Source organism: Ceratotherium simum, chromosome 20, assembly GCF_057802395.1.
Source record: "Ceratotherium simum simum isolate JZ-2026a chromosome 20, ASM5780239v1, whole genome shotgun sequence".
NCBI classification, from domain to species: domain Eukaryota; kingdom Metazoa; phylum Chordata; class Mammalia; order Perissodactyla; family Rhinocerotidae; genus Ceratotherium; species Ceratotherium simum.
In genome coordinates, this window is record NC_141919.1 from 47,152,689 (window position 1) to 47,165,551 (window position 12,863).

Consider the following 12,863-nt stretch of genomic DNA (forward strand, 5'->3'; position numbering starts at 1 on the left):
TTTTTGCTTTTCTGTACAAATCCCCCATTTTGCTCCTAAAAGTGATATATGTATTATTGCATTTGAGATTATCAGTGGCTTTTAAATATATATTTAATACAGGAATGACTTCATTTGTATAGGTGCTGAGTATACAAGTTTATTTTCACCCATTATCTAGTCTATTATTACAAATTCCATGTAAGGTGTGCAGGGCAGGAAAATGGTATTACACCTATTTCACATGAGGAAACTAACACTTCAAGAGATTAAGGGATCGCAGGAGGTCCAGTAATTAGCAGTCAACGGTAGAGTCAGGATTTGAAACCAAATCTTTAAACTTTTAATCATTGCACGCTATCTCCTTTACCAATTGGGAATAGTATTATAACGGTTTGGGATATAATTTAAAACTGTCTAAGCATTCTAAAAATCACATTTCAATTCATTTCAAGAAATATTTAATAAAAACTGACTACATTCTAGATTATTTAAAAAAATAGAGACAAATAAGGTATAATTTTTACCCTCAAGGACCACATGGTTTGGGAAGATACACAAGGCAGTAAACCAAAGTAATAATATATTTTTAAAAATACATATAATAAGAGAAGCTTGTAAAAGTAGAGAGAATGCATTTTGTTCAGGGCTTCTGAAAGGTTTATTGAGGATATGATACTAGGCTAGTTTTTAAAGGATAAATAGGAGTTTGCCTAGCTAATCCGGAAAGGGCTATTTCAGTTGGAGGGATCCCAATGTGCAAAGCCATGCAGATAATAAAAAATGGAATCGTTTTACCAGTAAGTACTAGATTATTTTACTTTTAAATACTATTTCCAACATCTCAAAACTTAGCATGAATTATTAATTAAATTCATTAGCACTTTATTCTTATAAAGCAATTATACACTTGATATCTCTGTATTCTTTCTTCTCCCACAAGAAGAGCTAAGTGGAAAGATAGGTGATTATCCCTCAAAAATGCAAATAACTTTTCCATGGTTTTCCACCATTATTAGTGATAAAACATCTGATTATCACCCATATTCTAAACCTATAATTTTAAATGATTAATTTCTATTGAATCAAACTGCACACCCTCCCTTGAATTTTACATTAACATAATCATTGAACCTTCTTTTCTGAGCCAAATAGTAATGCTTTTTAGCTTTGTTCCCCTAACCGCTCTATAGAATCCTCTGTAAAATGCGTGTATATGTGGACAAACAGGAGCAGAAGCTCCAGCTCCAACAGGATAGTCACACAATCTACCTCTTCTCAACAGTCACCCAGACCTAAGTATTTTGCTAGGCTACAGAAGCACCTATAAATAACATGCAGAATTTATTTCATTTCATATTTCACATTAATTTCATCAGTCTTGTTATACATATTTTCAAATGTAATGAATGACCAAATACTTTATTTTTTATTGGTGGTTATAATTTCTCTGCCAAAGATATACTACATTTTTATTGAAAGTTTATGTAGTACCCTGTGTGAATCTTCAATACAGAACCAACCATAAATGCTTCCTTTGTAATTTTAGCGCCCCCAAAAATAAGATCACTGACATATGAATATGTTCTAGAATGCTCTCCAGTAATCTCAATCAAAAGTTCTTTAGGAAAGAAAGGGCCTCAATATAATTTAGTTAGGTAGAATGAGTTTTTATGGAAAACAAAAATATCAATTAAAATCGTGTACAGAGACACACAACAATCTGCTACAGGCTCTAGTGCTTAAGAATATGTTAGACAACTACATGTTGGAAGGCATGTACCCAAGACATAGGTAAATGGAGTAGATGTTTAAGGCCACTCATGGAAAGGTCCAAGGAGGAGCACGTGTGATGCACATATCTGCTAGTACCCTCTTATCCACATATGCTGGCTCTTTTGCATTGCTGCCCCAACTTTGCCACAAAAATAAACTCCGTCATCAGCCTCTACTAGGAATCCAATCACATTAATGTTACGAAGACTTGTGTGAGTCTGCTGAAGATTTTGAGATCACAGGAAGTACAACATTGTATTTGAAAATTCCCATTGGACATCTCTCTTCTCAAGTCTTTTCTGGCCCCTGACCGCTTAACCCTCTTGCCTCTCACCCACCCAGTACTCAGTCTCACTCTTCTCTCATTTTTTGTGCACCATTAGTTTCCTACTTTATCAAAACCCTGGGTTTCAGGGAGCCCCAGGAAGCTCTTTCACTAAATTATGCGTTTCTGTAACATTAAATCTTTTTATGTTATGAATGTTTTACTTCTGTAATCAGAAAAAAATATTAACAATTACATATAAAGAAAACGGCATCAATTAGATTAAATAGAAGAAAAAGGAAATGCCTTAAGCAGCTAGCACTTAAGATGATGCATTTGTTCATAGTAGGTGCTCAATGAATGCTGATGATATGGAAATTATTCCAAGTTAGGAAAGAGTGCAACAGCACAGGGGAAATTTGTGTGATGGGGAAGTATAGTATGTATTCTTTAAACAGTGGATGGGTGAGTCACTGGATAGGAAAGGAATGAAGGTGAAGCCAGAAAGAATGGTTTGAGTTAGTCTATTATAAACAAAGTTCTCTGCTGAGTGCTCACTAGGTACCAGAAACTTCTTAGAGAAAGCTGCCTGTCTCTCTCCCATCCATCATGGGTAAATCCATGCCATTCTACTTAGCTTCTTACATACATATCACACAATTTCTCATTACATATATAATTTCTTTCAGTGGCTTATTAGTTCTTTCCCACATCAGCCTGTAAGTCTTTCAAAGGAAGACTTATACCTGCCCCTTCCCACGGACAATATATTACCCAGGGGCTACCCCAGTGCTTAACACAACGGAGGTATATAATAAATATCTGTTGAATGAATGAATCAATCTACCATTGACTAAGTATTGTTCTACAACCACATTTTCTCCTTAACATTATAACTTGAAGATTTTACCATGATGGTATTTAAAGAACTGCAACATTCTGTTTACCTTCTTTCTAAACCAGCAACAGAGAATTCACTGTATGAGTATTCCAAAGCTTATTTACCTATATTTCTAAGGGACATTTGGATTTTTTTTTCAATTCTTCAATAAATATGTGTTCAAACAGTTTTGCTTCTTCCTTTACAATCTGTCTGCCTTTTTGAGTCTTTTTCTTGGCTTCCTTCATTGGCTAGAATTTCCATTATAATGTTGAGTAGAAGTGATGAGGACAGACGTTCTTGCCGTGCTCCCAAGATTAGAGGAAAAGCCTTCAGTCTTTCACCATTAAGTATCATATCAGCCATAGGCTTATTGTAATGTTCTACATCAAGTTTAGGAAATTCTCTTTATTCCTAGAATATTTCCTAAGAGTTTCTGTGATGAGTAAATGTTGGATTTTCTCAAATACTTTTTGCTGCATCTACTGAGATGATCATATAGTTTTTCTTTTTTGATCTGTTAATATAGTGAACTATGTTGATTGATTTTCTAACGTTAAACCAACACTGCATTTCTTGGATGAACCCAACTTGGTCCTGATGTATAATCTTTCTATATATTGTTGATTTATATTTGCTAAAGATGTGTTAACACTGTTTACATTTATAATCAAGAAGGGTATTCATCTGTAGTTTTCTTTATTTACAATGCCTTCTCATGGTATCGGTATCAGGGTAACGTAGGTCTCATAGGATAAGTTGGAAAGTGTTCCCTCCTCTACAATTTCCTTGAAGAGATTGTGTAGAATTGGTATTATTTCTTCCTTAAATGTTCAAAAGATTTTATTAATGAGGGCATCTGTGCCTGGGGTTTGCTTTGTGGAAAGACTTTGGCATATTGTTTTGTTTTGAATTTTGAGTATTTTTTACACAGCTGTATTGAGATATAATTTATATTCCATAAAATGTATTCATTTTATATGAATTCAATAATTTTTAGTACATATACAGATTTGTGGAAGCATCCCACAATCCAGTGATAGAACAGTCGCATCACTCCAAAATCTCCCTCGTGCCCACCTGCAGTCACTCACCATCCCCACTCCCAGTGCCAGGCAAACACCAATCTACTTTCGAATTCTGTAGATTTGCTTTTCTGGACATTTTATAGAAATGGAAGCATACAATATTTCGTCATTTGTGTCTATCTTCTTTTATTCAGCACAATGTTTTTGAGGTTGTATTCATGTTGTAGCATATCTCAGTATTTCATTCCTTTTTATTGCTGAATATTATTCCATGGTATGGATATACTTCGTTTTGTTTATCCATTCACCACTTGATTTGGCTTAGAAAAGTTTTAACTACAAATATAATTTCTTTAAAAGATATGAAGCCATTCAGGTTATATATTTCTTCTTGTGTGTACATAATAGATCTTTGCAGATTCATGAGAGCATTTCTGAGGATAAATTCCTAGAAGAGAAACTATGAAGCCAATTATTATGAACATTTGTAATATAATAGATATTTAAATAATAATTATGTAAATTTCACTCCAGATGGGTTGAACCAGTTTACAATGTCTCCAAGCATATGCATGAGTGTCTATTTCCCCACTTCCTTACTAACACAGGGAATCTATCAATGATTTCATCTTTGTCCCAACTCATCAGCAAGACTATCTCACTATTGTGTTAATTGTTCATTTATATTCCACTCACCCTCAGATCAATTTCCTTCCCCTTTAAGAATTCTTCCCGGGCCACTCTCACTTCACCCTATTAGTAGAATCGCCTGGTTACACAACTCTTATATTGCTATTTTGTACAGTCTTTTGAACAATAGATACTTAACAAGAATTTTCTGAATGAGTTGATAGACCGATTCTATTCTTTGTTAGCTTACCACCCACTTTTGCCTTCTCGCCTTAACAAGATCACAAGATTCTTATGAACAAGGACCAATTCACATACATCATTATATCCTGACTATCATACAGAACATCACTCTAATATCAATAAATATTTGAGTATTAATTCTTGTGAATTTAACCAATTGAGACCAAAGTTAGGGTTTCAGCATCTACCTGCAAATGAAATTGAAGGCAAACCATAAAGAGAAATTGTTTGCAATCTTTAATGGTATGCTTAACCAGTGGGCAACAGTCAAGGACACGTCTTTACAAGAATCAAGGACTGCTGTTAGCATTATTTATTTATATGTATGAAGTATAGAATATATATCTATAGTATATATAAAGTATAAATATAGTATATAAAATGCATATGTATGTATATATATGTAAAATATGTGTAATATGTTAAATATATAATATAATAAAATATATTTATGTAAATTATAATAAAAATAATATACATAATATATATTAAATATATATAATTAGAGAAAAGTCAAATAAAAACAGTTAAGAAGATAAAGTCTCTTTCCCTTTGACAAATGATGCCCAATGTTTGAAAATCAATATTTATCAGAAGGCAGTGTTGTTGGCTCCCCGGTACACCAGAAGCAATACAGTTTTTATGCTAATTATTTCCTCTCATGCTGGCTACTAGATGGATATCTTGCAGCTAACCATAGTAACATTAAAATAGAATGAGATTATATGAAGACACAAAATCCTCTTATACAGTCCAATTTAGAATCCATTTCAAAAACTCTCTAGCGCTACACCTAGAAACTGAAATGTGCTGGGAATCTGAGATTTTTGCATATATTTCATTTACACTGAAATTTGGTAATCATTTTTGTAAAGACAATAATTCTTTCTTTAGAGACAATTTGATATTATGTTCTATTATATCTGCAAAAAATATATATAATTTGTTTTCTAGGCTAGGTTCCCAGGTTTGCATTTAGTCTTACTAATATTATTAGAGAAAACACACTCATAGTTTATACTGACAATGACACTAAAATTCTAGGGAAGGAAATGGTATTGGACTTATCCTTGCAACCAGTAAAGATAGGCTGTTCTTAATATTAACTAGTGAATACACTGAGAAAAGCAACAAAATTTATTCTAGTTTCAAATCCTAGCGGGTCTCACACTTTATCAAAAGAGCACATAACTATTTCAATGGGATTTTAAAATTTTATTCAAATTGATGAGTCATTGAACATCAACCATTTATTGTCTTACTAATTCACCTGATGAAAATAACCTATAGATAATATAATTAGCATTTAAACCACTAAAATAAAATAGGACAAATGAACTATCAGCATTCCTGAGCAAATTCCATTGTAAAAACTAAGATATTGTATTAGTTTTGTGTCCAACTTCACAAATTAAACCATTGATTCAACATTTCACAAGCTAAATATTTTTAAAGTGTCCATAGAAAATGGGTAACTGACCTGACAATGATGAAACCAACAGCGATTGTCACTTGTGTCATATTAAGTATACACAAGAAGAGAAATGTAGAATGCTAAAAAAAGGAGAGGACTCCATTTAAACTTTATTATTCAAAAATATTGTATCCTTTCCTTTTTCCTCTTCTTTATCATCACAACTCCTTAAAAACAGCTCGAATGCCTAGATAGACTTTTATGTCTCACACAGTAAGCATCACACAATTTGTGCCATATTAATAATTTTGAGAAAATCATATCATATAGGTACATATTAACTTAAATTTTACTTTCATGACACTTGTTAATAGCTCCTCCAGGAAGAAAAATACTCTCTAATCAAAGGCCTATCCATGCTTCATTATGGAAGTTTTACAGGTATTCTTTAAATATATTTCTCATTTACTTTCCCATCAAGTGTTACAATGCCTGACATTTACATAGCACCTGAAAGTTTTGTTTTTCTTCTTCCAAAGCTTAAACCTAGGTGTGATCAAATTTTGAATACAAGAAGAGAATATGTAGATATTAAATTTCCTCATTTTACAGAATTCAACACTGAGCCTTAGAAAAATAAGAGAGCTTTTCAAAAGTGACACCAGCAGTCATAAGAGAGAAGTAGAATTCAAGTCTTCTGAAACCAAATCCAGTGATTTTTCTACCTATGCATGCTGCCTCCTGGTGGCACTGAATTAGTTTCTCTTGGGAGACTTTTGGACACTAGATTTTCTCTCTGAGGACATTTACGAACCATTTAGCAATTATACTTGTTGAGTGACACTTAAAAAAAATTACTCACATTTACTAAAGACTTACATGGAGTTAAGGATTTCCTAAAATGGACTAGTTTCTGAACAGGTAAACACTGACAAGTGTGGCTCAACTATTTGCTTAATATGAACATTTCACATTTGATTACATTGGCCATGATGTTCATGGAGAGAGTATTAACTACATGGAAATAAGTCACTCAAAGCACACACACACCATGTTTCAAGGCAGTCCATCCATCTCCAGTGACAAGTGCTCATGCTTGTATGCTTCCAGGAAACAGAAGCCTGTGGAGTTGCAACGAGACACAAGAGCCATCTACAATGTAAGAGATAACCATCAACTGACGATTTGTACTCCCTCAAGAAACAACCCTACCTTCTAGTGGGTTTATTCTGTATAAAATTTAAAAATAAATGAAACAATATTTTAAAACTATTTCCCATTTAAAAATAAATTATGCACTGATAACTGTAAAATAACTATAAATTGGCATGGATTTCTTTCTGAAGGAAATATTCTAATCAAAAGAGAGAGAGAATGAAACAATGAAAGAAAGGAGGGAGGGGAGGAGGGAGAGGCAGATGGAAGGAAGGAAGGAAGGAAATAAGTAAATAACAGGAAAAGATTTTTTTAAACCATAACCAAAAAATGATTGCTGAAAAAAGAAATCATAGAGAAGGATGCAGTTAGAGGGGTAAACCTTTAGTCTGGTATTTAACCTGTCTCTTCTATTCTCCTTCATTTCCTTATCAAACATCTTTTTTAAGCTCAGTTGATTTTCTTTCAGGAAATATGATTTTCCATGATTAAACAGTTCTTAAAGTTCTTAACACCAAAGTAGCCCCTTGACCATAAACGGAAGGGGTTTGGTGACATATCTCCTCATCAAAATTACAAATGGAGTACCCAGAGGTTGAGGGCTATAACAAAGAGGGAAGTATTCATGTAAATTCAGAAAAATGATGTTTTTTCTAATCTAGCATCCTGCCTTATGGATAAAATGCAACCAAAGTGGAGAATCAGAAACTGACAAGCCTTTTTGCATACAGTGACCTCCTCTCCTGTACTACAGGAAAACATTTCCACCTAGAGTCCTTTCACAGAATATCTGGAGACCAAATGAAATCAACCATAATGACTACCAGAGCCAGATAATAATCAGTTTTTAATTGGAGCATCAAGCCAATTAATTTGTGACAACATCCTATCACTTCCTCTTGACACGGAGTTTCAGACGACTCACATGGTTTTCAAGTCCACGGCATTTCAATGTTTGGTCTCTTTTAAGATCACGTTTATTAGAGAGAAAAAAATCTTTGGAGATGGCGTCCCAAAACTGAATTTGAGGTTACAAACCAGCCTCACTAGTTTCATTCAATTAACTGTCAAGAAACATAATATCTCTTATGCATCATATACACAGATTCTCAATACTAGTAGAGCTTCCTCTGGTTTCAGAGGTGTTTTTCAGAAAGAAAATTGAGACCTGATGTATTTGTCTTAGTTAATTCAATTCAACAAATAAATAATTTGTGTCTCTACATGCAGATAACTATATTTAGGTAAGTACCCATTATTTTGTCACATAATAAAATTTCTAAAACAGTGTATTTTAAGAACATAAGCCATCATTTTGGAGATTTCAAGAAGATATTTATTCTTGTCTTCTACACAGAGCTCTATCCAATGTAATACATGAACGACAAACTTTATATAAATCTTCCTTGAGATCATGCTATGTGTTATTCTGGAATGAAAAACATCAGTAAACTGGGTTGCTTCTACTTCCACTGAATTACACTTATTATATAATATTAACTTACATATTCACCTTAATCAAAGAAATAGATGCTCTTACACATAAATGATAACCAAACCACTTCAGTCATCATCCACCGGCAACCCACTCCATTTAAATTCTTAATGTGAAATACCTGACAGTATCTCACAAAACATTTTACTGGTTTTCAGCAGGACATGCTTCATTTTTTCTGCCTTATACTCTAACTGTATTGGAAGTAATGCACACTCCTGGATGATGGTGATAGTACACTGAGGAACATCTCCTTCTTTTAAAATGTTAACCACTGCTTCTCATTTCTGAAAAATATCTTTTACTCTTGCAGTATGTGGCCCAATATTTCACAGATCTATTTCACAGATCCAATGCTGGATCTCAGCTTTTATTCAGTATTCCTAGAATATTCCATGCCCCCCTCATATTTTTTGTCTTCCTTCAGTATTATTCTGCAGGAGGTTTAATATCACAAGTCTGTTTGTTAAGAACCTTTCGAGGACTCTGAAATTGCATGACTGAGAGTAAAATGACCACATATGGTATGCACAAACACAACATAGCACACTGAAAAATACATAGATTGCCAGCTGCCTGACAGACACGGTGTAATCACGCCAAGCACACACAATACCCACTCTTTTTTTTTTTTTTTTGGCTGAACACAATCATGAAACATATTCAGTGCCCACCGTGCCCAAGGCATACCTAGAAGAAATGATTTGTGCTAGTGGCTTGAGCAAGGATTATGCCAAAGACAGTGTGAAATGTGAAATGAATCAGACTTCATCAAATGATCTGAACTCCAAGGCCATTTCCAGCCCCCCACCCCCGGACCCCCTACACACAAGCTTAACTTCACCCTCCTTCCTCCCCTTGATGTTCTGGCCATGACTTCCTTCTCATCCTTATCTCTCCCTCTCCCTCTCCAAGTCTTTCAGCAGCTTTGCTCTGTTCTCCGAGCCAACCTCTTGGGAAAAGAAATCAGTAAAATGCTAGATGGTGCGACTTCACCATCAGGTGAAAAGGAAAGGGGAGGACAAGAAGAGGGTGTGGTACTCTTTTCTCCACCACACCCCACCCCTGGAGTCGCGCACTCCAGTCCACTGCGGCTCAGGGGAGCACAGCGGGTCCCCTCACTCACCTCGGAGCAGCCCGGCCCAAAGACCAGCCACCCGGCACTCTCTGCAGAAAACTTCCCTTAAAGCAGGCAAATATTCAGGGGAGGCGGACGAAATGAGGGGTGAGTTCCAATATACATTCCACGGAGCTCCACGGAGCAAGACTGAAAGACACCGTTATAGACCCTACACACCCGCACCCTCCACTCCCTCTCACCTTGGGGATGTGGCTGAGAATTGACAGAGAATCGGGGGCGACAGTGGGGTGGAGAAAGAGGACGTTACCTCCCGGGACTGCCCTCAGGGCGCGGGCCAGGATCGCATCCCCGAAGTGGCTGCAGCTCGGGGCACAGCTCTCCGGAGCTCAGCGGGGATTCGGACCCGCGTCCCCGCAGCTCTGCGCGCAGCCGGGAGGCGCGCCGGGACTCCCGCTCCCGTCCCCCACCCCAGCCGGGCTCGCCTCCCGCTGCCGCGCCCGCTCCGCCGCCCCGCGGGCACGCTCGCTCCCCGCGCTCGCCCTCCGCCTCCCGGCGCCCCCACACCCACCGGCTCCGCGGCGCCCGCTGGGAGCCTCTAGCGGAGGCGAGAGGAAGCGCAGCCGACCCGCGGCGCCCGGGCTCCGACGCCGCTGCAGCGAGCCAGCCAGGCGGCGGCGTGGGCTTCGCGCGCCCCGCAGTCCGCCGGCCGGATGCCGCCGCCGCCCCCGCCTGCCCACCTGCTCCGGGCTCCCCTGCTACCGCGCCCGAGCGGCGTTCGCCGGTGCCCACAGCGCTCTATGGCCACGAGGGGGTGGGTCTGCGGTGCTAATGGAAAAAAAAAAAAAACTCGCCGGAAACACACACACACACCAACACATCCATGCTGTAAATCAGCCTGGACACACGATCCAGCTCGATACCTGTTTCTAATAGGTTCCAAAAAGTGTAAGGTCAGGACAATCCCTTCGGCTTGCTGCCTCCCACCTGGGCACCGGCGGCACCGGGTACTCGCCGACCAGCCCGCCCCGAGCCGTTCGCGCAGGTTGTGCAATCGCGTGGCAACGCCCGGAGAGCTCATCCTAACTTGGCTTAACCCCCCACCCCATCCCCAACATCGCTATTTTAAGTTCTTCTTCCTGGCGATTCAGGCAACGTTTTTGCTGCCTCTTACCTTGAGACGCTGTTAATTCTCTTTCATGTCCTTAAAATCCAAAGCCAAGGATGCGACACCCACAAGTCCAGAAGCTTTTCCTTGACTCCCTCAGCCTCAAGTCTGCCGGCTTTTCCTTCCAAAGGGATCAGGAGCGGGTGGCGGTTTACAAGCCCTCGCCCTGGAGGCGCCTCCAAATCTTCACTCCGGTGGAAACAGAGACCGGGACAACCTTCCCGGCATCTGGAAGCCTCCTCGGTCAACTTGGCTTTCTGTTTAATTTTCTCCTTTAACCCACAGGCCTGCCATCAATTCCCCGGCATCAGGCAGGAAAGAAGCGGATATTCTCAGTTGTGGCTGCTCCTCTCTCTTTCTCTTGATAATACTCCTCCTTTTCTCCCCTTAATTTGGAAAATCTTTTACTCTCTGCTGGGGACAAGGCGGAGAGGTGCTGCAAGAAGAGCCACTCCAAGGCACAGCTTCAGAAACCCATCTCTCCGGGCAGCCCTTCGCGAAGGTGTCTGCGCGGAGGAAACTTTGAGGGGAGGCAGTGGGGCAAGCGGGGCTGGGCGCCAGGTGAGGAGGCTGCGAGGAGGCGGCTGCAGGTGGAGGGACACCGGGCAGTCGGCGGGTGGCTGGGTCCCGGTGACCCGGGACTCGGCGCGCAGGCTACGCACACACACACCCACACACACCCGCGCGCGCGCGCGCGGCACCACGCGCACGCCCAGCCCCGCGCCCGCGGCCCTAGGCCACTGGCGAGCGAGAAGTCGGGAGGCGCAAGGAAGGGCAGGGGATCCGAGGATGCAGATAACGGGAAGACTGTCACTCCTCACTAGTCAGTAGATTGCTGCTGGCAGGCAATCCTCGTTGCAAGCATTCAAGTCCGTTCGGCCACCTCCCGGGGCCCTGCCCTCTCTGGCATCTCTGCTCCCTGGCTCTTTCCTTGAGGCCAGTTACTTTGCTGGCACCCTGCGTGGGGTCGCCGGACTAAAGATTAACCCTGTCCACATCTCCACCCTCCAGGGCCACCTCCACCTCTTCTATGGTAGAGCTTTGAAGTGGCTGCAGCAGCTAGCAGGGGAGCTCAGGGGCTCCCCGAGGTCCTTCGAATAGAAGAGCCAATACATCATTTTCTGGACACAATTCCCTGTCATCCCCCCTTTCCGGCCCACTCCCTCACAACGCTTTCCCCAGGAGCTCCTGAAGCTCGCGTAGATCTTTTTGAAAGGAACTGCCTAGGGATTTTTGACGCCTAGCTTTTGGAACTGGGCTAATTTACTGTCTACGCTTATATTGTAAACTGGACGGTAGCAGGTGAGGCTCAGCTGGAGAAAGGGGAGGGATGTGAAGTCTGGAGACCCAGCCCCTGTAGCAGCCATTTCCAAGGTTTTGCACGAGGAGAGCTGTCCAGGTCTCTGGCTAGCTTCTGTCCCAACTTCTTTCTCTTCCCTCGACAGCCAGGAGGGATCACTGGGTGCCGCACAGCTGGGGAGCCCCAAGCTGGAGAGACTTGGCTCTCAGAAGCTCTCCAGTCTCCTTCACAGCTCCCCAGGAAGGAGCCTCCCAGCAGGAGTTTGTCTTACCCGGACTGGGATGCTGGAATTGCTCACGGAAAGTTAACTTTTGCCCTCCGGGTTTTTTTTTTTTTTTTTTTTTTTTTTTTTTTTTTTTTTTTTTTACCATCGGTCTCCTTGGTACTCCGCGAGCTCTCTACACCTGGAGAGCGTTCCTCTGCCTTCCCAGGTGCTGGCCGGGCTGAGGATT

The 12,863-nt window shown here is 40.2% G+C and overlaps 1 protein-coding gene across 1 annotated transcript in view; it reads right to left on the reverse strand.

Moving 5' to 3' along the window:
- The window catches only part of LINGO2 (leucine rich repeat and Ig domain containing 2), a 1,164,902-nt gene extending 1,152,825 nt beyond the window's left edge, over positions 1–12,077 (reverse strand). Inside the window, exon 1 of the mRNA XM_087444704.1 lies at positions 11,118–12,077. The gene's annotated coding sequence lies outside the window, so the exon portion shown is untranslated. The remainder of the gene's footprint in view (positions 1–11,117) is intronic.
- Between the last annotated feature and the right edge of the window lie 786 nt (positions 12,078–12,863).